Here is a 23,319-nt window from a genome sequence, read left to right on the forward strand (position 1 = left end):
AACCTGACAAAGATGCCACAAAAAAAGAAAACTACAGGCCAATATCACTGATGAACATAGATGCAAAAATCCTTAACAAAATTCTAGCAATCAGAATCCAACAACACATTAAAAAGATCATACACCATGACCAAGTGGGCTTTATCCCAGGGATGCAAGGATTCTTCAATATCCGCAAATCAATCAATGTTATACACCACATTAACAAATTGAAAAATAAAAACCATAGGATTATCTCAATAGATGCAGAGAAAGCCTTTGACAAAATTCAACATCCATTTAAGATAAAAAAGAAAACTCTCCAGAAAGCAGGAACAGAAGGAACATACCTCAACATAATAAAGCTATATATGACAAACCCACTGCAAACATTATCCTCAATGGTGAAAAATTGAAAGCATTTCCTCTAAAGTCAGGAACAAGACAAGGGTGCCCACTTTCACCATTACTATTCAACATGGTTTTGGAAGTTTTGGCCACAGCAATCAGAGCAGAAAAAGAAATAAAAGGAATCCAAACTGGAAAAGAAGAAGTAAAACTCTCACTGTTTGCAGATGACATGATACTCTACATAGAAAACCCTAAAGACTCCATCAGAAAATTACTAGAACTAATCAATGATTATAGTAAAGTTGCAGGATATAAAATCAACACACAGAAATCCCTTGCACTCCTATACACTAATAATGAGAAAACTGAAAGAGAAATTAAGGAAACAATTCCATTCACCATTGCAACTGAAAGAATAAAATACTTAGGAATATACCTACCTAAAGAAACTAAAGACCTATATATAGAAAACTATAAAACACTGGTGAAAGAAATCAAAGAGGACGCTAATAGATGGAGAAATACACCATGTTCATGGATTGGAAGAATCGATATAGTGAAAATGAGTATACTACCCAAAGCAATTTATAGATTCAATGCAATCCCTATCAAGCTACCAACGGTATTCTTCACAGAGCTAGAACAAATAATTTCACAATTTGTATGGAAATACAAAAAACCTCGAATAGCCAAAGCGATCTTGAGAAAGAAGAATGGAACTGGAGGAATCAACCTGCCTGACTTCAGGCTCTACTACAAAGCCAGTCATCAAGACAGTATGGTACTGGCACAAAGACAGAAATATAGATCAATGGAACAAAATAGAAAGCCCAGAGATAAATCCACGCACATATGCACACCTTATCTTTGACAAAGGAGGCCAGAATATACAATGGATTAAAGAAAATCTCGTTAACAAGTGGTGCTGGGAAAACTGGTCAACCACTTGTAAAAGAATGAAACTAGAACACTTTCTAACACCATACACAAAATAAACTCAAAATGGATTAAAGATCTAAACGTAAGACCAGAAACTAATAAAACTCCTAGAGGTAGAACATAGGCAAAACACTCTCCGACATACATCACAGCAGGACCTCTATGACCCACCTCCCAGAATATTTGGAAATAAAAGCAAAAATAAACAAATGGGACCCTAATTAACTAAAAGCTTCTGCACAACAAAGGAAACTTATAAGCAAAGTGAAAAGACAGCCTTGCAGAATGGGAGAAAATATAAGCAAAATTGAATGCACACGGACCAAACAGACTAATCTCAAAAATATACAAGGCAACTCCTACATCTCAACTCCAGAAAAATAAATGAACCCAATCAAAGAAATAAATGGGCCACAAGAACTAATAGATCCATTTCTCCAAGAAGACATTTATCAGATGGCTAACAAACACATGAAAAAGATGCTCAACATTCAACCGATTATCAGAGAAATTGGCAAATTCAAAACCCACTAATCAGGTACCATTTCACGCCAGTCAGAACGGCTGCCATCCAAAAGTCTACAAGCAATAAATGCTGGAGAGGGTGTGGAGAAAAGGGAACCCTCTTACACTGTTGGTGGGAATGCAAACTAGTACAGCCACTATGGAGACCAGTGTGGAGATTCCTTAAAAACTGGAAATAGAACTGCCTTTTGATCCAGCAATCACACTGCTGGGCATACACACTGAGGAAAGCAGAACTGAAAGAGACACGTGTACCCCAATGTTCATCGCAGCACTGTTTATAATAGCCAGGACACGGAAGCAACCTAATGTCCATCAGCAGATGAATGGATAAGAAAGCAGTGTACATATACACAATGGAGTATTACTCAGCCATTAAAAAGAATACATTTGAATCAGTTCTAATGAGGTGGATGAAACTGGAGCCTTTTATACAGAGTGAAGCCAGCGAGAAAGAAAAACACCAATACAGTATACTAACGCATATATGAATTTAGAAAGATGGTAACAATAACCCTGTGTACGAGACAGCAAAAGAGATACTGACATATAGAACAGTCTTTTGGACTCTGTGGGAGAGGGAGAGGGTGAGATGATTGGGAGAATGGCATTGAAATATGTATAATATCATATATGAAACAAGTCGGCAGTCCAGGTTCGATGCACGATACTGGATGCTTGGGGCTGGTGCACTGGGACGACCCAGAGAGATGGTTTGGGAGGGAGGAGGGAGGAGGGTTCAGGATGGGGAACACGTGTATGCCTGTGGCGGATTCATTTCGATATATGGCAGAAGCAGTACAATATTGTAAAGTTTAAAAATAAAATAAAATTAAAAAAAAATAAAAATAAAAGTTTAACATTTAGAAAACTAAGATCATGGCATTCAGTCCCATCACTTCATGGCAAAAAGATGGGGAAACCATGGAAACAGTGGCTGACTTTATTTTGGGGGGCTCCAAAATCACTGCAGATGGTGATTGCAGCCATGAAATTAAAAGACGCTTACTCCTTGGAAAGTTATGACCAACTTAGACAGCATATTAAAAAGCAGAGACATCACTTTGCCAACAAAGGTCTGTCTAGTCAAGGCTATGGCTTTTCCAGTGGTCATGTATGGATGTGAGAGTTGGACTTAAAGAAAGCTGAGCGCTAAAGAATTGATGCATTTGAACTGTGCTGTTGGAGAAGACTCTTTAGAAGACCCTTGGACTGAAGGAGATCTAACCAGTCCATCCTAAAGGAGATCAGTCCTGGGTGTTCATTGGAAGGACTGATGCTGAAGCTGAAACTCCAATACTTTGGCCTCCTGATGCAAAGAGCTGACTCATTTGAAAAGACCCTGATGCTGGGAAAGATTGAGGGCATGGGGAGAAGGGGATGACAGAGGTGAGACAGTTGGATGGCATCACTGACTCATGAGTTTGGGAGGCTCTGGGAGTTGGTGATGGACAGGGAGGCCTGGCGTGCCGCAGTTCATGCGGTCGCAAAGTGTCGGACACGACTGAGTGACTGGACTGAACCTAACTGAATGTGCTCAGTGCATATAACCACAACAAACAGTTGTTATTTATTGAATGCCCACTGTTTTAAGCACTTTCTATTTACTAATAATAGCCATCATTTGTTGAGTTTTTCTTATGTGCTAGATCCTAAACACATGGCATGAATGAGTCCACATATATTTCTGTAAGGTAGGCAGGATTATTAGCCCACTTTTCAAGGTGAGGAAATTAAGGTCGAGAGAAACATACCACTTACCAGAAAAAGTTGCCAGTAATAATGGGCAGAGCTAGAATTCAAACCTGGCAGTCTAGTTCCTCAATCTACATTCTTGACCACGACCCTATGTTAAATTATAATGTGTCATTTAGTCCTACAGTAACCCACAAGGATATATATTGGCTTGCCTACTTTAGAAATTAACAAAATGAAATCCACAGAAGATAGGAAAGACCTTCAGTCACAGATATGGTGAAGTGGCAATGCTCAACTTCATACCCAGGTCCATCAGACTCCATTAAACATTATTTTATATGCTTGTGCTCTTGAGTTCAACACAACTACCTCTGGAAGCTTATTATGGGAATTAAATAAGACCACCCATGCGTTTTATACATGCTAATATACTATACTGAATGTTGGATTGAATTGCCTGTGAGCACACCGTTCAGTCATCACTATGCCTATTAGCATTAGACAAATAGTCTCTAAATTGCAATCCTGTATGTCTATCAGTCTGTTTGTTGATTTTAAACTGTAATAGTTTATGTATAAGTTACATACGTGCATTATTATACTAATATATCTTCAGTCTGCCACATATTAGCTAATTGCTCCTGGCAGCTTCTTATCCTATCTGTGCTTCAGCTTCCTCATTTTTAAATAGGGACAATAGTATTTATATGAGGTGCTGTGAGAGTTAAAGTAACTAATAGAAGTAGGGCATTTGTAACAGTACCTGGTACATAAACAAAATGCATAAACAATAAAATGCATAAAATAATATGATTGTGCATAAGAAAATATACAAAAATAAACTGTAAATAAGAAATGAGTTAAATTTTATTTTAGTGTACTGATTAATTATATACACTTTTCTGCCTTACCCTAAAGTATTACTAATATCACTAATTTTAGCAAGGAAGTATGATTGAACAAGTACCACTGCTTTTTGTGTCTGGATATAACATTTTGTCACATAGCTATTTGATAGCCTGGTTCTAAGTAATACTGCAGTGGGCTGCCATGCCTTTCTCCGGGGGATCTTCCCAACCCAGGAATCGAACCCAGGTCTCCCACACTGCAGGCAGATTCTTTACAGTCTGAGCCACCAGGGAAGCTACTGGAGTGGGTAGCCTATCCCTTCTCCAGGGGATGTTCCTGACCAACGAACTGAACTGGGGTCTCCTGCATTGCAGGCAGATTCTTTACCAGCTGAGCTGCCAGGGAACCCTGATTTTAGCAACGAAGTATGACTGAACATGTGCCACTGCTTTTTAAAGCCTGGATATGACATTTTGTGACACAGTGATTTGATGGCCTGGTTCTAAACTTACTTTGGTTTTTCATTGTAGTGGTTGCCTAGTTGAAAAATATACTTCACAAAGTAATACAGGTGCTTATGGAAAAGCATATTCATATACAAGTCTTATGTTTGATCAATAAATTTCCATCTTCTATAACGTTAATCTCTTTCCTTAACAAATTAAAGGAAGGTATGTAATAGTTATATTTTTACAGATGATCTTAAAACCTACCTAAAGGCTTCATTTGGACCGTTTTTTAACAAATTAGAAAATTCACTTTCAAAGTATTTTTAATATTGACATATAAGAGTTGTACAGGTAAAATACATCAGTCTTAATCTCAGGAACAAAAATCACATAGTGATGAAAATATCTTTAAACATGCACTTTCAAAATTCTTTCTCCAAACCATGAGTTTTCTTCAAAGGCCATTATTTCCTCATTTATTACCAAAAATATCACTTTCATTTCAAAAAGATTGATTAAGTATGTATATTTTCTCAAAAAAAAATGCTGCTAGATAACATATCACCAATAGCCATTGTTTTTAGCTCATGATATATCTGAGAAAAAGTTCAAACCAGGATGGAGCATGCTGTTTTTCCATTTTTCCGTTGTTCTTATTATTGACTTGAATTATTAGGACCGTCTTGACCAGCAGTTTCTTTCCAGAAAATATTTTAAGTCACTTATACATTTTAAGAGTGTTAATTTATCATACTCAGTAATAGTGTATAAATCCATTTCACCAAGAACATGCAAACTACAATACGTCACTGGAAGTTCAGAATGAGGTAGGTGCCACCAACTCTAAGTTACAGAGCTCCCATTCCTCTTGCAGACCATGTGATGCAGAATGCTCTACTTGAGTGATGAGTGATGGAAGCAGTATCAATCACATATTCACTACTAGCAAAGTTTAGTGTATTTCTCTTTTCTCAAGATAAAATCTTAATAAGAGTTTGGAGTTCTAATATCTGGTGACTCAGTGTACAGTATCCACCTGCTGATGCAAGAGATGCTAGTTCGACCCCTGGGCAGGCAAGATCCCCAGGAGAAGGAAATAGCACTGGGAAATCCCATGGACGGAGGAGCTCGGCAGGCTACATTCCATGGGGTTGCCAAAGAGTCAGACACAACTTAGCGACTAAACAACAACAACAAAATATTTTCTTCAGGCATCTTAAGGGACAGTCTTGCACTTCCCTAGAATGCACACACCATAATTCGGAAGTGACAGCACGAAGCTGGCTCATGTCAACAGTGCCACTGCATGGTCATCAGAGAGTAGCATGAGTCCTATTTTTGCCTCAGACCTCTATTCTTCCCATTAAGGGCACTCAAGCACTCACAGCTTTTCTCTTTCTATTCTTCACTATCCTTATTATCAAACTCAAATATATTAACACACAGGCACACTTTTAAACTCCATCTCTCGTTTCATTCTTATATCTCTCCTCCATGAATCTTCCTCTCCCCCATGCTTATTTTTCTGTGAACTGAAAAATTAATCACTCCTTAGAAGCATAAAGATAGTCATTAGTCATATGCCAAAGATAGAAACTCTCCATTTTCATCTAAAATTAAACAATGAAAAGTAAAATGTTAGTCTCTCAGTCGTGTCCCACTCTCTGAGACCCCATGGACTATAGCCTGTCAGGGTCCTCTGTCCATGGACTTCTCCAGGCAAGAATGCTAGAGTGGGTTTTAACCACCGATATATAAACATGTACATGCAAAGACACACACACTCACACATACATATGCATTGTTGTTGGCCAGTCACTAAGTCCTGTTGGACTCATTGTGACCCCATGGACTGTAGCACACCAGATTCCCTGCCCTTCGCTATAATACATGCATTTTATAAATATATTTAATATGCAGTTAAGATTTCAACCTATGACTTCTGGGGATACACACACAGCAGTAGTCATGGTAAATTCTAGAAACAACACTTTTTTAACCACAGACATATAAACATAGATACGCACATACACATATACTCACTCCCTGGAGCTCAGATGGTGAAGAATCCACCTGCAATGTGGGAGACCTGAGTTCAATCCCTGGGTAGGGGAGATCACCCTGGAGGAAGGCATGGCAACCCAATCCAGTATTCTGGCCTGAAGAATCCCCATGGACAGATGAGCCTGGCAGGCTATAGTACAAGGGGTCACAGAGAGTCAGACATGACTGAGCAACTAAGCACAGCACACATACACACTTACATATGCACACGTATGTAAGTAATATACACAGTAAGTGCCAGATGGTCAGGACCACATGGCTACGAGCAGAAGCGCTGGACGCGCACAAGCACTTACCTGCCCTGGGATCTGAGGGAGACACGTCTTGCTGGAACTATTTCAAGGTGTTTAGCAAGTTGAGAGCGATGCTTGAGAAGAAACTGCTAATCTTCCAAGCAAGAAGGTTCTTGGGAAGGGCTCCAGAGGCCTTTGTCCACTCTGACAGGTCTCTGAGGGTCCTAGTGGAAAATCAGACAGTAAAGAGCGATTTGTGACAGGGGCTGTTGTCTCAATCCAAGTCACCGAGGCAACAGCCCACGGCCTGGTCAAAGGACACAGCGAAACCCCAGAGGAAATGCTATAGTTTCCACACAGACCATCAATATCTCCTGAACATCCAGAGGGTGTGACCACAGGTTGACCCTGGAGCTGGTCCAGACAATGAGGCTCCTCACCCTCCTCTAGCTTTAAAATGTATGCCCACAGGTCCTTCCCTGTGGAAGGGAGCCATTTTCAAGGAGGTAGTTTTGAGAGATTGGGGTGATGTTGAGACCCTTTGAATTGTTCAAACTTCTCTATAAAGTTGAGATTTTGAAGAGCAGGGGAGGAGATCTACTCGCAAGGGTGAGCAAGTAGCATGTGATCATCACTTGTATAAATAAAAAGATTTGCAGGTGAAATCCTGCTGTTGTTTAGTTGCTGTGTCTGACTCTTTTCTGACCACATGGACTACGTAGTCCACCAGGCTCCTCTGTCCATGGGATTTCCCAGGCAAGAACACCAGGTCCATTAAACATAGTGCTTGGCACAATTATGCTCGTGACTTGGATAAGCTAGGACCTTATCCAAGTGACCCAGTGATTCCCAGATACTATTTCAAAACTTAATAAGTGATTTCCATGTGCCAGTTTCTGTTCAAACTCCTTTAATCCTCACAAGAAGCTGGTGAGGTAAATACTATCAGGATTATGATTTTACCAGTGGAAAAAAAAGTACAGGGAGATCAAGTGACTTTCTTGAAGTTGCACAGCTAAAAAGTAGCTGGGAGAGCACTATGGACCCAAACAGTCCACCCCTGTAGCCTAGACCCTCTCAGCTATAGTGCCTACAACTTTACACCTGATCAGTGCATTCCTTTAAAGCAGGAACCACTTTCTTCCTTTTTGGACCCCTCTCAAACTGGGTTTAGAATGTCCTCATAATCCCATGAAAACAGAAACACCTCAGAGAAATGTGAAAACACTGAGTGCTAATAGCACTGCATGTGCTGTGCTTATTCTGATTTTATTCAAATAGAAAGTGGAACTGCAAAAGAAAATCAAGTGCTAAGAAAGGTAACTCCAGGCACCATGTCTGGCTCACCCTGCGGCATTCTATCCACGCATATGGTAACCAACAGGAAAATAAACGGGTCCGAATCGTTACCCCAGAGGTATATGGTATGTAAGCACGAAGAATTATTTTATTCTGCTCTGGGGCCCATTTTATACTCAACTCTTCATTTCTCCAACTCCTTATGAGCCTGTGCTGCAGAAGCTATCCCCAGGTGGAAGTGCTCATTTTCCCCACTTATCTGAGGGGCCAAGAGGTCAAGATAACACATTGTACTGAGAAGTGATTGGGTCCTTCCAAGGTTTACATGTCCTCAGAGTAATAGGTCCAGAGGACCCCTGACTCCTGCCAGGACCTGAGCATAACACCCATTCCAGTGTCTCCTCACAGCCTGGAGACTTCCCTTCCCCACCAGACTGAAGCTCCATGAAGACAGAAGCACATTTACTCTCTTTGCTGTCATAGCCCCAGCACACAGCTCAGAGCCTCTCCTGTCAGGTATTCTCAATAAATACCCAGCGGACGTAAAGTCTGCTTCTAGCCCGTGGTGCAGATGAAGATGTTTTTGTCCCCCAAGGGACACTGGACAGTGTCTGGAGAAGGTTTTGTCATCACACCTCGTGAGGAGGGGGTGGAGAAGAGAGGCACTGCGGTCTGCCCGGTAGAGGTCAGGGATGCTGGGAAAGCCTAGGATACACAGGACAGCCTCCATAACAAAGAATTTCTCAAGGTATCAACCCTGCTGAGGCTGACAATCTCTGTTCTAATTCACTGCATCCCTTTGATTAATGAAAAAACTGAGAACTGAAGAGATGATATTTCTGACTCAATCTTGCCCACCAAAACAGTGGTAGAGTCAGACCCGGGGCCTGACTCCCAGATCAGGCTCGTGTCCTCACTGATTAATACTCCAGAAATCAGGACAAGTCTCTTCAGAGCACTGGTGTGGTTGCTCAGGCCAAACAAACTCATGCTAAAAAGACAATCTTAGATTATAGCATGATTCCCTGCTATTTTCATTAAAAAAAAAAAACAAAAACCTACATAGCTTATTTTACTACACTGTGGAGACACTGGTTTTTTATCACTCATTTTTCTAAAGATGGGTTAATAGCTGGTTGTGTGCTGTGCTAAGTTGCTTCAGCTGTGTCTGACTCTTTTGACCCCATGGACCATAGCTCACCAGGCTCCTGGGCCACCTGGGAAGCCCAATGGTTGGTTAAAGGGTGAAAAATTAAAGACAAGAAGGTGACTCCTGAGCTCTTTCTCTCTCATTCTCTTAAAAGAGGAACAAATGGAGAAGAGTTAAATCTGCTAACTATGAACAGTAGTTGCACTATTAACTTTGTATTTTTCAAACTCTTAAGCAACACGACCTGAGCTCAAGCATTTCCTGAAGCCGCTGACCATCCCCCTGGCTGCCTTGTTTTCACAAGTGCTCTCAGGCTCCAGGAGGAGGCAGAGTGGAAGACAAGCAGAAGCTAAACCTTAGGGTCTAGACACCTCTGCCACTTACTCGGGCAAACTCAAGAGCCTCTCTGAAACTGAATTTTCTTATGAAAATGGAAAATTTATAAAGGATGTATAGAACAGTCTTTTGGACTCTGTGGGATAGGGACGGGGGATGATTTGGGAGAATGGCATTGAAACATGTATAATATCATATAGGAAACGAATCGCCAGTCCAGGTTAGATGCAGGATGCAGGAGGCTTGGGGCTGGTGCACTGGGATGACCCAGAGGGATGGTATGGGGAGGGAGCTGGGAGGGGGGTTTAGGATGGGGAACACACGTACACCCATGGCGGATGCATGTTGATGTATGGCAAAACCAATACAATATTATAAAGTAAAAATAAATAAAAGAACCAAACAAATTTAAAAAAAGAAGAAAAAAAAAAGGAAAAACAATTATAGGGATATTTTTAAAAATGTAAAGATGAATTAAGTTCCTCCTGAAAAGATTGAGCACTTACTTGGTAAAGAGAACAGATGTCTGCTTTTAACTGTCAACAGAGCTTTTACTTTTTTTCTTCCTTTTCATCCTTCAAAAGACTAAAAATACAAAGGCTAGAATTAATAGCTAAAATATATTCCTCCCCGTCCTCTTCCTCTCCAGTCAGTAACGCTAAATTCTTCAGGCACTAGAACATGATGTTGAACAGTTTGCTCTGGGAGCTAACCTGATGACTTTTGTCTGTTACCGGCTCCATAGATCTGTTAACACTGATTATCTAGTGTGGATTTGTTACTGCACTAGACATTCTCTGGTGGCTCCGACAGTAAAGAGTCTGCCTGTGGTGCAGGAGACCAGGGTTCAATCCCTGGGTCGGGAAGCTGCCCTGGAGAAGGAAATGGTGACCCACTCCAGTATTCTTGCCTGGAAAACCCCATGGGTGGAGGAGTTTGGCAGGCTACAGACCATGGGGTCACAAAGAGTCAGACACGACTGACTTCACTTTCACTTTAGACATTCACAAGGAGGGAGGGAGGGACCGACAGGAAAGACTCTGATCTATACCCTGCCCTCAGGAAACTCACAGTTTAGTGAAGAGACAAGATGAGAGCACATACAATCCAAAGCCACGAACAACGGGGTGCATGCATGTCTGAGACAGATAATTCTTCCACACTTTCAAACATCAGATTCCACTTGTGCCTGGCTGCATGTGCTAACTAACGTTAGTTCAGTTCAGTTCAGTTCAGTCGCTCAGTCGTGTCGACTCTTTGCGACCCCATGAATTACAGCACGCCAGGCCTCCCTGTCCATCACCAACACCCGGAGTTCACTCAAACTCACATCCACCGAGTCGGTGATGCCATCCAGCCATCTCACCCTCTGTCGTCCGCATTCCAGCCATCTCATCCTCTGTCGTCCCCTTCTCCTACTGCCCCCAATCCCTCCCAGCATCAGTCTTTTCCAGTGAGTAATGTTAGACACCCTTTAAACATCACTTGCTGTGGCACATATGCGCTGACGTTAGATACCTCCTCCGACAGCACTTGTGGTTTGGCGCATGCGCTGCCGTTAGACACCCTTCAGGAGTCTTGGCCGTTGGGAATGACGGTTTGGGGCGGGGAGGTTGGGCGCATGCGCTGACGGTACACACCTCCTCAAACGTCGCTTGAAGTTTGGCGCATGCGCTGATCTTAGACACCCTTAAGGATCACTGGCGGGCGGTTGGGCATCACTAGCGGTTGGGCATCACTAGCGGTTGGGCACATGCGCTGGAGTTAGACACCCTTCAAGGATGAATAGCATTCAAGGAGAGTTTTCAGGGAGGAACACATTTCAGCAGAAGCGAAGAACCAGGTTCCAAAAAGCAGAGAGCATTGGAGTGTAAGAAAAACGCTTTCCCAGGAGGGCAGGCTCTGCAAAGGGGCCTAATGGGACTGAAGATAAAAGCAAACAGGCTTAGAAAAGAGAAATCTACCTGTTTTTTTTTTTTTAATTTATTCCATATTATTTTATTTATCCCCTAGGCAGATGGGAACTGCTCAACATTTTGGAGCAGTAAGGGATACTAACTGAGAAATGTGCTTTCCAGACGGTTCTTTGGCAACTCTAGGAAGAACAGATGAGTCGATTGGTTCAGGGCAGGGAAGAGACTAAAAGCAGAGTGAAGCTCTTCAACTAAGACCAGTTCATTTTCTCCTTGGTTTGAATTAGAAGTAGGGTCTGATGTTTGGAAGGGGTCTTAAAGGTCACTTGGTGCAACCTTGGACCCTGTGCCAGACAGTAATGGGAGGGTCACTGGGACACAGAAATGACCCAAGGGGTTAGTGAAGAGCTCAGCTCCACAGCAGACAGAGAGGTGCAGGCCTGGGCACCCATCCCTCCTGCCCAGTGAGCAGAGCAACCTCAGGCAACCTGAGGCAGGCTACTACTCTCTGGGTCTTGGTGCACTTCTTTGTGAATATTAACTTTCAACGGACAGAGACGTAGTGATAACAAAATTATATCTCCTACCCACTGTAGCCTGGGCTACCTAAGGTGGTGCTGGTAGTAAAGAACCCACCTGCCAACACACGAGACATAGGAGACACGGATTTGATCCTTCAGTCAGGAAGATATCCTAGAGTAGAGCACGGCAACCCCCTCTAGTGTTCTTGCCTAGAGAATCCCATGGACAGAGGAGCTAGGAAGGCTGCAGTCTGTAGGACTGCACAGACTCAGACACAACTAAAATGACAGCACACGCCCCACTGTGGCCTAGCACGGGAGACACACACCACCTCTTGGTTGCAGCCAAAATCTTCCTGCTTTTTTCACTCATCCATAGGACCAAATTTCATCTCCTAAAAACACACAGGGCATGTTTGATACCAATTTCCTAAGACAAATACTAGAAGATAGAAACCATGTTGCCACAAGTCTTACCTTTGCTAAAGAACATTAAATATCACCCTCCTCAGATAACATATTTTCCAAAGCACTTATCTTTGCAATTCCTAATACATGTACTGTGATGCCTAAAATGGTCTTTAAAATAAAACCATATTCCTGTGTATCGTGAGGGTTAGGCTCTCACTAATGCAGTTCTGAGTATTTTACTCCTACAGAGTGAGTTCATTTGGCTAAGAGGAAGAGAGGGGCTCTGTTGCTGACCTCTAGAGACTTCTGAACCCTTTTGCATTCCTCCACACTCTAGTCTGACAAATTCTCAAGTGTACTCTAGGACAAGGCATTGGGAGAAAAAAAAATGAGAACCACTGGTTTAAGACACATGTATCAGTGTTTGGCTGACTACCCAAAATAAATTACAATTAACAAGATTAAAATAACTTCAACACTTCATGTTAAAGAGGCAGGGATAAGCTCTCTCTAAGGCAGTGCATAAAAGAGCAGAGCAGTTTTCAGTACAAGCAGCCTGGTTTGGGGACCCTTGGCCTCCCATAGGAGGAAAGAAAGAAAACACGAGGGAGCGCATCATGCCTGTCCCATCAGTGTGGAGAACAGACTTCTTCTGCTTTTGAAAATGGGAGTCTCTCTTCCCTGACCCCACGGCCCACAGCAAACACACTCAGCAACATGCATTATTGACCCCTCACTCTGGACCAGGTTCTGTGTGAGGTCTTACAGATGGTAAGGTGATTAAACCATCACTGTTGCTCTCAAGCAGTTGGAAGTCTGACTGAGGAGACTGTTAGAGAACAAGAAAGATTAAGGCAATATAACCTGGTACATGAAACAAGGATAATCAGAACCTAGATTTTGTACTTAAGGTCTAAGCAGGGTCCAGAACAGCTGTTAAGACCTAGGGTGGAGATTTCATCCAAAGTGCCATTGGCAGTAGCAAGCAGTCACGGACAGCTCAAAACTAAAATTTCACAAGGATTTCAGCAGGCTGAAATATCAGGCAGGGAATTCCAGGCCAATGGAATAACATGCCCAAAAGCTTACTGGTAGGAAAGCCCAAAGATTATCAAGGAAAAGGCAAATATACCTATGGGCTTTAAAATCCCTAAATCATGTGGAATCAAAGAAAGGCTTTTAACCATGGAAATTACACAAGAGATTAAGTGGAATCCTCCAGAACCGTGTAGAGAAGGAGGTGGAGGAGCGACTCCAGAGTCAGGGAGAGCTGTTAGAAGACATGAGACCAGGTCACAGGGAGCCCTGGATTAGGGCAGTGTCGTTAGGGATAGAGAAGAGATGGTGGGTTTGGTATATATTTTTGACAAATAGCCAAATCAAGATGTACCACATTCTTGAGTAAATATTTGAACATGACGCTGTGCTACCGTTGAGGGCCCAACAATTAAAGGAAAGGACGGGTCCTAATATCTCCCAGCACAGATATAGATGAACTACTGCGAAAGAGAGCCACCTTATTGAGGCATTTGTGCTGTGCAAAGATGCCAGGAGAAAATTAAATACTTTATTTCCCTATGTATTTATGAAGCACTTCACTCATCCCAAATTCTCATTTATTGACAGGCACCATAATACACTCCCTACATACATAATCTCATTTACTATCTTAAAAAAGCTTTTAAAAGCAAGTTTTATTATTTTACATATTTATAAACAATAAAGCCTAGTTTTATCGTTTAAGTACCTTGCCCAAAGTCACAGTTAATACATTCCTGGCTTACACATACAAAGGAGCAAAGCAAGAAAGTATTTCATCAAATATTAAATTGAATTTTAAAATGTCTGCATCCCAGAAGTTTATGTGGCCCAGTCTCTGACCATTAAATAAATCCCCAAAGGAGATAGTTTCTTTCATACATTGCTGGTGGAAATGAAAATTGGTGTGCTCCATCTGGAAGGGAATTTGGAGATAGTTAACAAAATTTCATACACACCGACCTTTTGACTCAGCAATTTCACTTCTAATCCAGCAGCTACACCTTCAAAAATATGAAAGTAAATGTGAACATTTCTTCAGCATTGCTTGCATATGCAAAATACTGGAAACAACCTAAATGTCCATAAATTGAAGAGTTACTGAATAAACTATACTCGATCCATACACTGAATGGTAGATAGCCGTTAAAAAAGAGAGGTGTGTGGGGGGTGGGGGGGACAACTTCCCCAAATTGGTATGGAATGACTTTAATGATCTGATTTTTAAGTGAAAAAGAGCTGTCTCAACTGTTTTCCGTAGAGTATGTTATAGCAAGAATCCTGTTAGGTCATTTTAGCCAGATCCCCTTTTTCTCCCCGTAATGTTTTCTCACCCACTGCCTTAGTCTCTGGCTATAAATCCCCATTGGTCCAGGTTGTATACAGAGTTGAGCCCAATCTCATGACTCCACTGTAAAATCCCACTACAGTGGTCCCTCCACCTACCATGATGGTCCTGAACAAAGTCTGCCTTACCATCTGTAACACACATCATGGAGTATTTTTTTCTTTAAGATTAGCAAATTTGTTTTTGATGCAAGACTGTGAGTTAGAAATTCGGAAACTAGTTTACATGTATACTTGGATTCTACTAAGTAAATCTGTGGTGAAAAATGTGGACCAAGTTTCTCCTAGTCAGAGAAAGGAGCTATAAATAAGGAAAGAAAGTGACAATAAATCCACTGATGTGGGACTGGGATTAGGACTATTAGTATGAACTCATAGTTGTAATATGTGTGTGCATAAATAGATACAGAAATGAATATATATGTATATTTTCATTAGTAAATAAATCATTTCATAGCTATCTTTGCTGAGAAATCCTAGAAGCAGTAACATACCAGTAGTAATAACTATAAGTAGTGCCCATCTTTTGGTTTATAAATATCATTATTGGATAAAAGGAAATAGAGATCCTTAAAGATATAGGAAATTGGAGGACAGAAGCATTAAAAATTTTATGTGTAAGATGAGCCTGGAATATTTATGGAACCAAAAATTAGGAAAGAAATGTTCAACAAATGATGTGAACACGTTGAGAAAGACACATGGACTAAACTAAAAAAGCTCCCACTGACTAAATCTGGGACAGTTTAAGCAACAACATAAACACAAGGATAGTGATGGGTTATAACCCACAGACTAAAAAATATCCATGATCCATACTAATACAAAAAATAAATGAATAATAAGTGGAGATGAAGGACTTGCTCTTCTTTACAGTATAATTCAGTTAATAATTTTATAAGGAATGATGAATATTAAAAATGACCATTAGTAAACACCAGTGAACATTGTTGCAGAGAAGTAATCATTGAAGGATGCTAAAGTTAATGGGCAAAAGTGAGATGAGAAACAGGGTATTTGAATAGTCTCAAAGTATCTCCCCACAAGACATTTATTCATGACAAATGTGAAAACACATTTACAGTGGATAATTCTATCATTCAGCACCTTAACCAAGTGATCAAAATCGATATCATTAGTGGCACAAACTGCACTCATGCACCTTCTGAAATGATGCACAGACAAGGATAAAGGTCATAACATCACTTCAGTAGTGATCTTGCCAAAAATGCTTTATCCCTTCTAATCAGACAAATCCAGGCTGAGGGGCACTTGATAAGGTAACTAGTAGATTGTTGTTGTTTAGTTGCTAAGTCGTGTCCAACTCTTTGCAACCCCATGGACTGTATCCCATCAGCCTCTTCTGTCCATGGATTCCCCCAGGCAAGAATACTGGAGTGGGTTGCCATGTCCCTCTCCAGGAGATCTTCCCCACGCAGGTATCAAAGCCACATCCCCTGCATTGGTAGGTGGATTCTTTACCACTGAGCCAGCTGCTGCTGCTGCTGCTGCTAAGTCACTACAGTCGTGTCCGACTCTGTGTGACCCCATAGACGGCAGCCCACCAGGCTCCCCCATCCCTGGGATTCTCCAGGCAAGAACATTGGAGTGGGTTGCCATTTCCTTCTCCAATGCATGAAAGTGAAAAGTGAAAGGGAAGTCTCTCAGTCGTGTCCGACTCTTCGCGACCCCATGGACTGCAGCCTACCAGGCTCCTCCATCCATGGGATTTTCCAGGCAAGAGTACTGGAGTGGGGTTCCATCGCCTTCTCCAACTGAGGCAGCAGGGAAGCCCAATAAGCACTAGATAGTACTTCTCAAAAGTGTCAAGGTCATCGTGAAAAAGGAAAGAAAGAAGGAAGGAGGAGGCAAGAAAGGAAAGGCAGAAAAGAAAGTAACAAAAGACCAAAGATTTCACAGATTGGGCACACTAAAAAGACAGATAACTAAGTTAATCAAGAAGTCTAAACCAGATCCTAGACTGGAAAAAGGACTGATCCAGTTTAGTAGAACAACTGATAAAATTCAAATATGGTCTATAATAACTACTACATCAATGTTAATTTCCTGATTTTAATCATTGTAATGTATAAGATATTCACATTAGTAGAAGCTGGTTGAAGGCATATGAGAATTTTGTATTATTTTCCCAGTTTCTGTAAGTCCTAAATTGTTTCAAAATAAGTGAAATACATACATATCCAAAATTACAAAATGGTCTTATTGCTGTTGTTTAGTCATTAAGTCATGTCTGACTCTTTGTGAGCCCATAGACTGTAGCCTACCAGGCTCCTCTGCCCATGCAGTTTCCCAGGCTGGAGAATACTGGAGTGGGTTGCCATTTTCTTCTCCAAGAATCTTCCCAAGCTAGGGATCAAACCCATATCTCCTGCATTGGCAGCTGGGTTCTTTACCACTGAGCCACCAGGAAAGCCCACGTTAGTACCATACTGTTCTGGTTTTTACGGCTTTGTAGTGTATTTTGAAATTGAGAAGTCTGAGTCCTCCAACTTTGTTCTTTTTCTAAACTCTTTTGGCTATCCTGGGTCTCTGTATTTCCATAAGAATGTTAGGATCAGCTCATCAATTTCTGCAGAGATGCTGGGATTGTGTTGAATCTGTAGATCAATTTGCTGTCATGTGAATAATACTAAGTTTGTGATCTATCAGTATATGATATCTTTTCATTTATATAGGTCTTCTTTCATGTCCATAAAAAACCTTTCTCTGGTTTAATACTGTTCATTTTTTAAAACTCTTCTTCCGTCTATGATTAACTTCTTTTGAACTTTACTCATTTAACATGGATCTGTTTCTGTATCTAATTATACTCCACGACCTATGTCTATTCTGCACTGATGCTGCACTATTTTACCTACAACAGCTCTGCAGGGCATTTTGAAATCAGAAAAGGAAAGTCTTTCTATACTTCTAATAATCCGTTTTTCTCAAAGTCTCTTGTCCTCAGTCATTCTCCCATATGAATGTCAAAATTATCTTAAGTTCTGAAAGAAAGAATTCCACCGCAATCTGAGTTGGAGGTACATGTTCCAGTTCATTTAAGGGACTGGACTCCTTTATAGCACTGAGAATACCTTTACTTGTTCAACTTTTCTGTTATTTGTTTTTCAACAATGTGTTATATTTTTCTTTACGGGTTCTGTGAGGGTTAATTTTGTGCATTACTTCTCACCCATACCTGATCAGGTGACATTTTAATGAGACTTTGGACTTGGAATCGATGTTGGAATGGCTTAAGACTTCTAGGGATGTCGAGATGAGGTGAGTGTATTTTAATAGCACATGACAAGGACATGAATCTGGGCGGGGCTGGACAAAAGATGGAATGTATAGACCAAACTGTTTGCCCTCAAAATGTATATACCAAAGCCCTAACCACTAATTTGACTGTATTTGGAGATAGGGTCTATACGGAGGCCAGTAGGTAAAAGAGGCCAAAGGGTAGGGCCTTAATCCAATAGGAAGTGTCCTTACAAAGAGAGGAAGAGACACCAGAACACTCTGTCTTTGTGTGTACACAGAGAAGAGGTTATGTGAGGACGTGACAGAGGGGCCTGGGGGGCTACAGTCCTGTCCATGGGGTCGCAGAGGAGTTGGACATGACTCAGTGACTGAACAACAACAACAATAGGAGGTGGCTGTCTACAAGACAGTAAGTCTGATCCAAACCAACCTTGACAAAATCTTGATTGTGGACTTCAACCCTCTAGAACTGTGAAAAAATATTAATTTCTGCTGTTTAAGGCACAAAGTGTGTGCTTTCCTGCTATGGTACCCTGCAGACTATTAGGGCTTAGTAGGTGGCACTAGTGGTAAAGAACTTGCCTGCCAACGCAGGAGACACAAGAGATGCTGGTTCAATTCCTGGGCTGGGAAGATACCCTGGAGGGAGGGCATAGCAACATACTCCAGTATTCTTGCCTGGAGAATCCCATGGACAGAGGAGCCTGGCGGGCTACAGTCCAAAGCGTTGCAAAGAGTTGGACACGACTGAAGCAACTTGGCACATATGCACACAGATTTACTAATATAAGGTCCTACACATTTCTTAATTTTTCCCAGAATTTGTTACTGTAATATTATTCAAGGCAATATCTGGAATTCAGGTTCTGAGACTTTTCTGCACCTATTACTAGTTCCTTTTTTTGAACTAGTTCAGTTCCTTTTCTTGAAGCCTGCTCGTAATGTTATTGCCTCACATGAGTTTATTTTGTAGCTTCTGTTATTTAGCTGTTTCATTCAAAGGGACCTGACCCTGGTTTACCTTCATATTGGAGGACAAAGATTTCCAAATGCTATCCTTGAGATCAGACATATACATTCATTTTAGAGACCAATCACATTTCTCCCCCAAAGTAAACAAACAAACAAAAAGTATTAGAAATGGTTGCTATATATTAGTCTCAAATTAAAAACAAAAAGTGGGGCTACAAATCAGTTACAATAGTACTAGCTTTTCAGTTTCTTTTTTCTAAGCTAATTTTATACTCGTCTTTGTGTCATATTTTTGTTGAGACAGTGTGTTGAAAAGCAGAGACGTTACTCTGCCACCAAAGGTCCATATAGTAAAGGCTCTGCTCTTCCCAAAGTTTGTGAGACCTGGACTGAAAGAAGGAAGAGCACCAAAGAATTGATGTCCTTGAACTATGGTGCTGCAGAAGACTCCTGAGAGTCCTATGGACAGCCAGGAGATCAAACTATTCAATCCTAAGGAAAATCAACCCTGAACATTCATTGGAAGGACTGATGCTGAAGCTGAAGCTCCAGTATTTTGGTCACCTGATGCAAACAGCCAACTCATTGGAAAAGCTGCTGATGCTAGGAAAGATTGAGGGCAGAAGGAGAAGAGGGCATCAGAGGATGTGATGGTTGGATGGCATCACCGACACAATAGTTTAAGTAAACTCTGAGAGTTGGTGATAGACAGGGAGGCCTGGTGTGCTGCAGTCCATGGCGTCACAGAGAGACGGACACGACTGAGCGACTGAACTGACTGAGGGACAGGGAGGCCTGGAGTGCTGTAGTCCATGGGGTTGCAGAGTGGGACATGACTAGGTGACTGAACAACAATAACACAGCTGATTGACAATATTGTGATAATTTCAGATGGCCAGAAAAGGGATTCAGCCATACACACACATGTATCCATTCTCCCCCAAACTCCTCTCCCATCCAGGCTGCCACATATCATGGAGTGGAATTCCTTGGGCTATACAGTAGGTCCTTGCTGGTTATCCATTTTAATTACAGCAGTGTAGCACTTTTTTCTAATCATCCATTTATCTCCTTTTACCAGAGATCTTCATCTCTTCATAAGGCTTAGAGTTACTGTTGAGGATCTTTCATTCCAACCTGAAGGACTCCCTGCTCAGGAAGGTTGGGTGGTGGAGAATTCTCGCACCTCTCATGAACTGGGAATGCCTTAATCACTGTTTCATTTTCGAAGGACAGTTTTGCTAAACATAGGATTCTTGGTTAACAGCTTCTTTCCTTCAACGTTTCAAAGACACTGACCCATGTCATCTGACTTCTGAGGCTCCCGATGAGAAATCTGCTCTTGATCCTCCTGGCATATCTTCTCTCAGCTTCATAAACATTAATAATGTGCTTTACCAGTGTCTCACACAATAGAACATTTTCCTGTAGTTACATCAAGTCAGTTAAATCATCATTTTGCAACCAGAGATTAAGGAAAAAGAACTGAATATTTCAAGTGTAGACATTATGAGGTCCTTTACTACTACTACTACTACTACTACTACTACTACTACTACTCAGCCGCTTCAGTCGCGTCTGACTCTGTGCGACCCCATAGACGGCGGCCCACCAGGCTCCACCATCCCTGGGGTTCTCCAGGCAAGAACACTGGACTGGGTTGCCATTTCCTTCTCCAATGCATGAAAGTGAAAAGTGAGAGTGAAGTCGCTCAGTCGTGTCTGACTCTTCGTGACCCCATGGACTACAGCCTACCAGGCTCCTCTGTCCATGGGATTTTCCAGGCAAGAGTACTGGACTGGGTTGCCATTGCCTTCTCCGATGAGGTCCTTTAAATTATTACTAATTATTCAAACTAGAAATGAAAAAGTTGCTGAAGCCTCCTACAGATTTTAATTTCTATCAAAGTGAATGCCAGTCTCTAATATATTAAAAGAAAAATCTCTTTGGGACCTTTTTCCTAAATGTAAAGGGGCCTTGAACCTGAAAAGGGAGAAAACCACTGGGTTTATCCCCAGCCATGATTGGTCCGTTGCTTGCTCTGACCGCACAGGGAATCACTGTGATGAAACTCACAAAACACCCTTTATAAGACCCCCATCTGGGTGCAGATTTTGTCCACAGAGCCCAGGAAGCTGATTTTGGTGACCTGATGGCTGGACCTACAGTTAGCGAGCTTTTGTCCGTGATTTTGTGATTTTGTTGATTTTTTCCTTTTACTCTCTTTTTTCTTTTTCTTTTTTTCCTTTGTTATTTTCTCATTTTTTAAATTTGTGTCTGATCATTTTTTTCTTTCAGTTTTAGTTTCTCATTTTTTTTGTTTTTTTCCCATTTTTCCCCTTAGTTCTTTTTCTCATTTTATCTTATTTTTTTTAGTTAGTGTAGCTAGTATTAGTAGAGAGAGTATCATTGATATAGTTAGAATATTTGGCATAGATAATATTGTTAGCATAGATAGTATAGTTAGTGTTTGCACTGTTAGTACCATTGGTATACTTAGCAAAAGTTTGTATAGTTAATACTTTATTAGCATAGTTAGTGTTAGCACTGTTAGCACAGTAGTGAGCATTAATATAGTTGTATAGCACTGTTTGCATATGCAGTATTGCTAGAACAGTTAGGATTCTTAGTGAGGGCTTAGTGGTAGTAAGTATACTTAGTGGTATAGTTAGCATAGTTAGGTAATTAGTATAGCTTAGTGGTAGTTAGTATAGTTAGGGACGCAGGACCTCATGGCCATCTCTGCTAACAAGATTGCTCATATTAATTATTATGACATATTTCAGAAAATTGGTGAAGGCCACATTGCCAAAGTGAAGTTGGCCCAGCATGTTCTGACCAGGGGAGAGGTATCTATCAACGCCCATTAACAAGACAAATCAGAGCTTCTCCAGCCTAATGGAACTGTTTTCAGAGGTTAACAGCATGAGAATCTTAAACCACCCAAATATTGTCAAATTCCTGGAAGTGATTGATACTGGAGACTCTGTTTATACTATAGGAGTACCTCAGCGGGGGAGATGTGTTCACCTACTTGGAGGCCAGAGGCCGCAGGACGGATGGGGAGGTCCGAGGCCTCTTCCGCCAGGTGGTCTCGGCTCTGCAGCACTGCCACAAGGGGGCGAGGTGCACTGGGACTTGAAGCTGGGCAACCTCCTCCTCGATGCCAAAAACAACGTCAAGATCTCCGACTTCGGCTTTAGCGACCAGTGGCCCCCAGGAAAGAAGCTAGACACTATCTGCGGCCCCAGTTCATGGCCCCAGAACTCTTCCTGGGAGGCCTTACACAGGCCCAGAGCTGGATGTGTGGAACCTTGGCGGCGTCCTATACACCATTGGTAACTCGGTCCCTCCTCTTCGGGGGACAAGACTTCTGGGAGCTGCGGCAGCGTGTGCTTAGGGGGCACTACCATGCGCCCAAATATCTAATGAGATAATAGACTTCTAGAAATAATGCTAACACTCACCTACCAACAGAGGTACTTTAGAAGATGTTTGGCAGCATCCATGGGTGAACATGGGCCAGGAGGAGCCACTCCCGCCAGCCTGTGAAGAGCACCCTGGGATGACAGTAGAGACGATACTGGCTGGTGCAGGGACCAACTCCAGGGCTTCGACATAAGCAGCGGCAGTGACATGAATGAACCCAAGGTGAGGGCCCGCACCATCATTGTGAGTCTGGCCGTTTCCTCTGACCTCAGCAGTCAAGAACATACGTCTACACCCAGCCCTGACATGATCATGTATTCCCGCCTGGCTTTGGGAGACTATTCAGCAGCAGGAAAACAGGAGTCAAGGAAGAAGACAAGAGAGCCTGCCATGCCCCTACCCTGCCCAGAGGCGAGGACAGTGACCCCCAGCTCAGCCCCTCCAGCTGTGACACCCGTGATGCCAGCAGCCCGTGAGCTGCCGATGATGCGGGTGACCACCACGACACGTGCAGGACCAGGCCTCACCTGCAACACCTGTGGCAGGCGTGAC

The 23,319-nt window shown here is 41.9% G+C and overlaps 2 long non-coding RNA genes across 4 annotated transcripts; one reads left to right on the forward strand and one right to left on the reverse strand.

The window, feature by feature from the left end:
* Positions 1-3,566: 3,566 nt before the first annotated feature.
* LOC112445753 (uncharacterized) lies at positions 3,567-11,475 on the reverse strand. Of its 3 annotated transcripts, none has more exons than XR_009493755.1 (4): positions 11,391-11,475; positions 10,379-10,457; positions 7,151-7,311; positions 3,567-6,984 (listed from the first exon to the last, which is right to left on the reverse strand). It is a non-coding gene; the product is annotated as an uncharacterized lncRNA (long non-coding RNA). The 3 variants fall into 3 exon arrangements; XR_003033771.2 differs by lacking the exon at positions 11,391-11,475 and adding an exon at positions 11,203-11,358; XR_009493756.1 differs by lacking the exon at positions 11,391-11,475 and adding an exon at positions 11,239-11,353.
* A 147-nt stretch (positions 11,476-11,622) lies between these two features.
* LOC132344791 (uncharacterized) lies at positions 11,623-22,608 on the forward strand. The gene is made up of 3 exons (XR_009493757.1): positions 11,623-11,742; positions 18,310-18,384; positions 22,125-22,608. It is a non-coding gene; the product is annotated as an uncharacterized lncRNA (long non-coding RNA).
* The last annotated feature ends 711 nt before the right edge of the window (positions 22,609-23,319 follow it).

The sequence above is a fragment of the Bos taurus genome, unplaced genomic scaffold, assembly GCF_002263795.3.
Source record: "Bos taurus isolate L1 Dominette 01449 registration number 42190680 breed Hereford unplaced genomic scaffold, ARS-UCD2.0 Leftover_ScbfJmS_75, whole genome shotgun sequence".
Taxonomy (NCBI): domain Eukaryota; kingdom Metazoa; phylum Chordata; class Mammalia; order Artiodactyla; family Bovidae; genus Bos; species Bos taurus.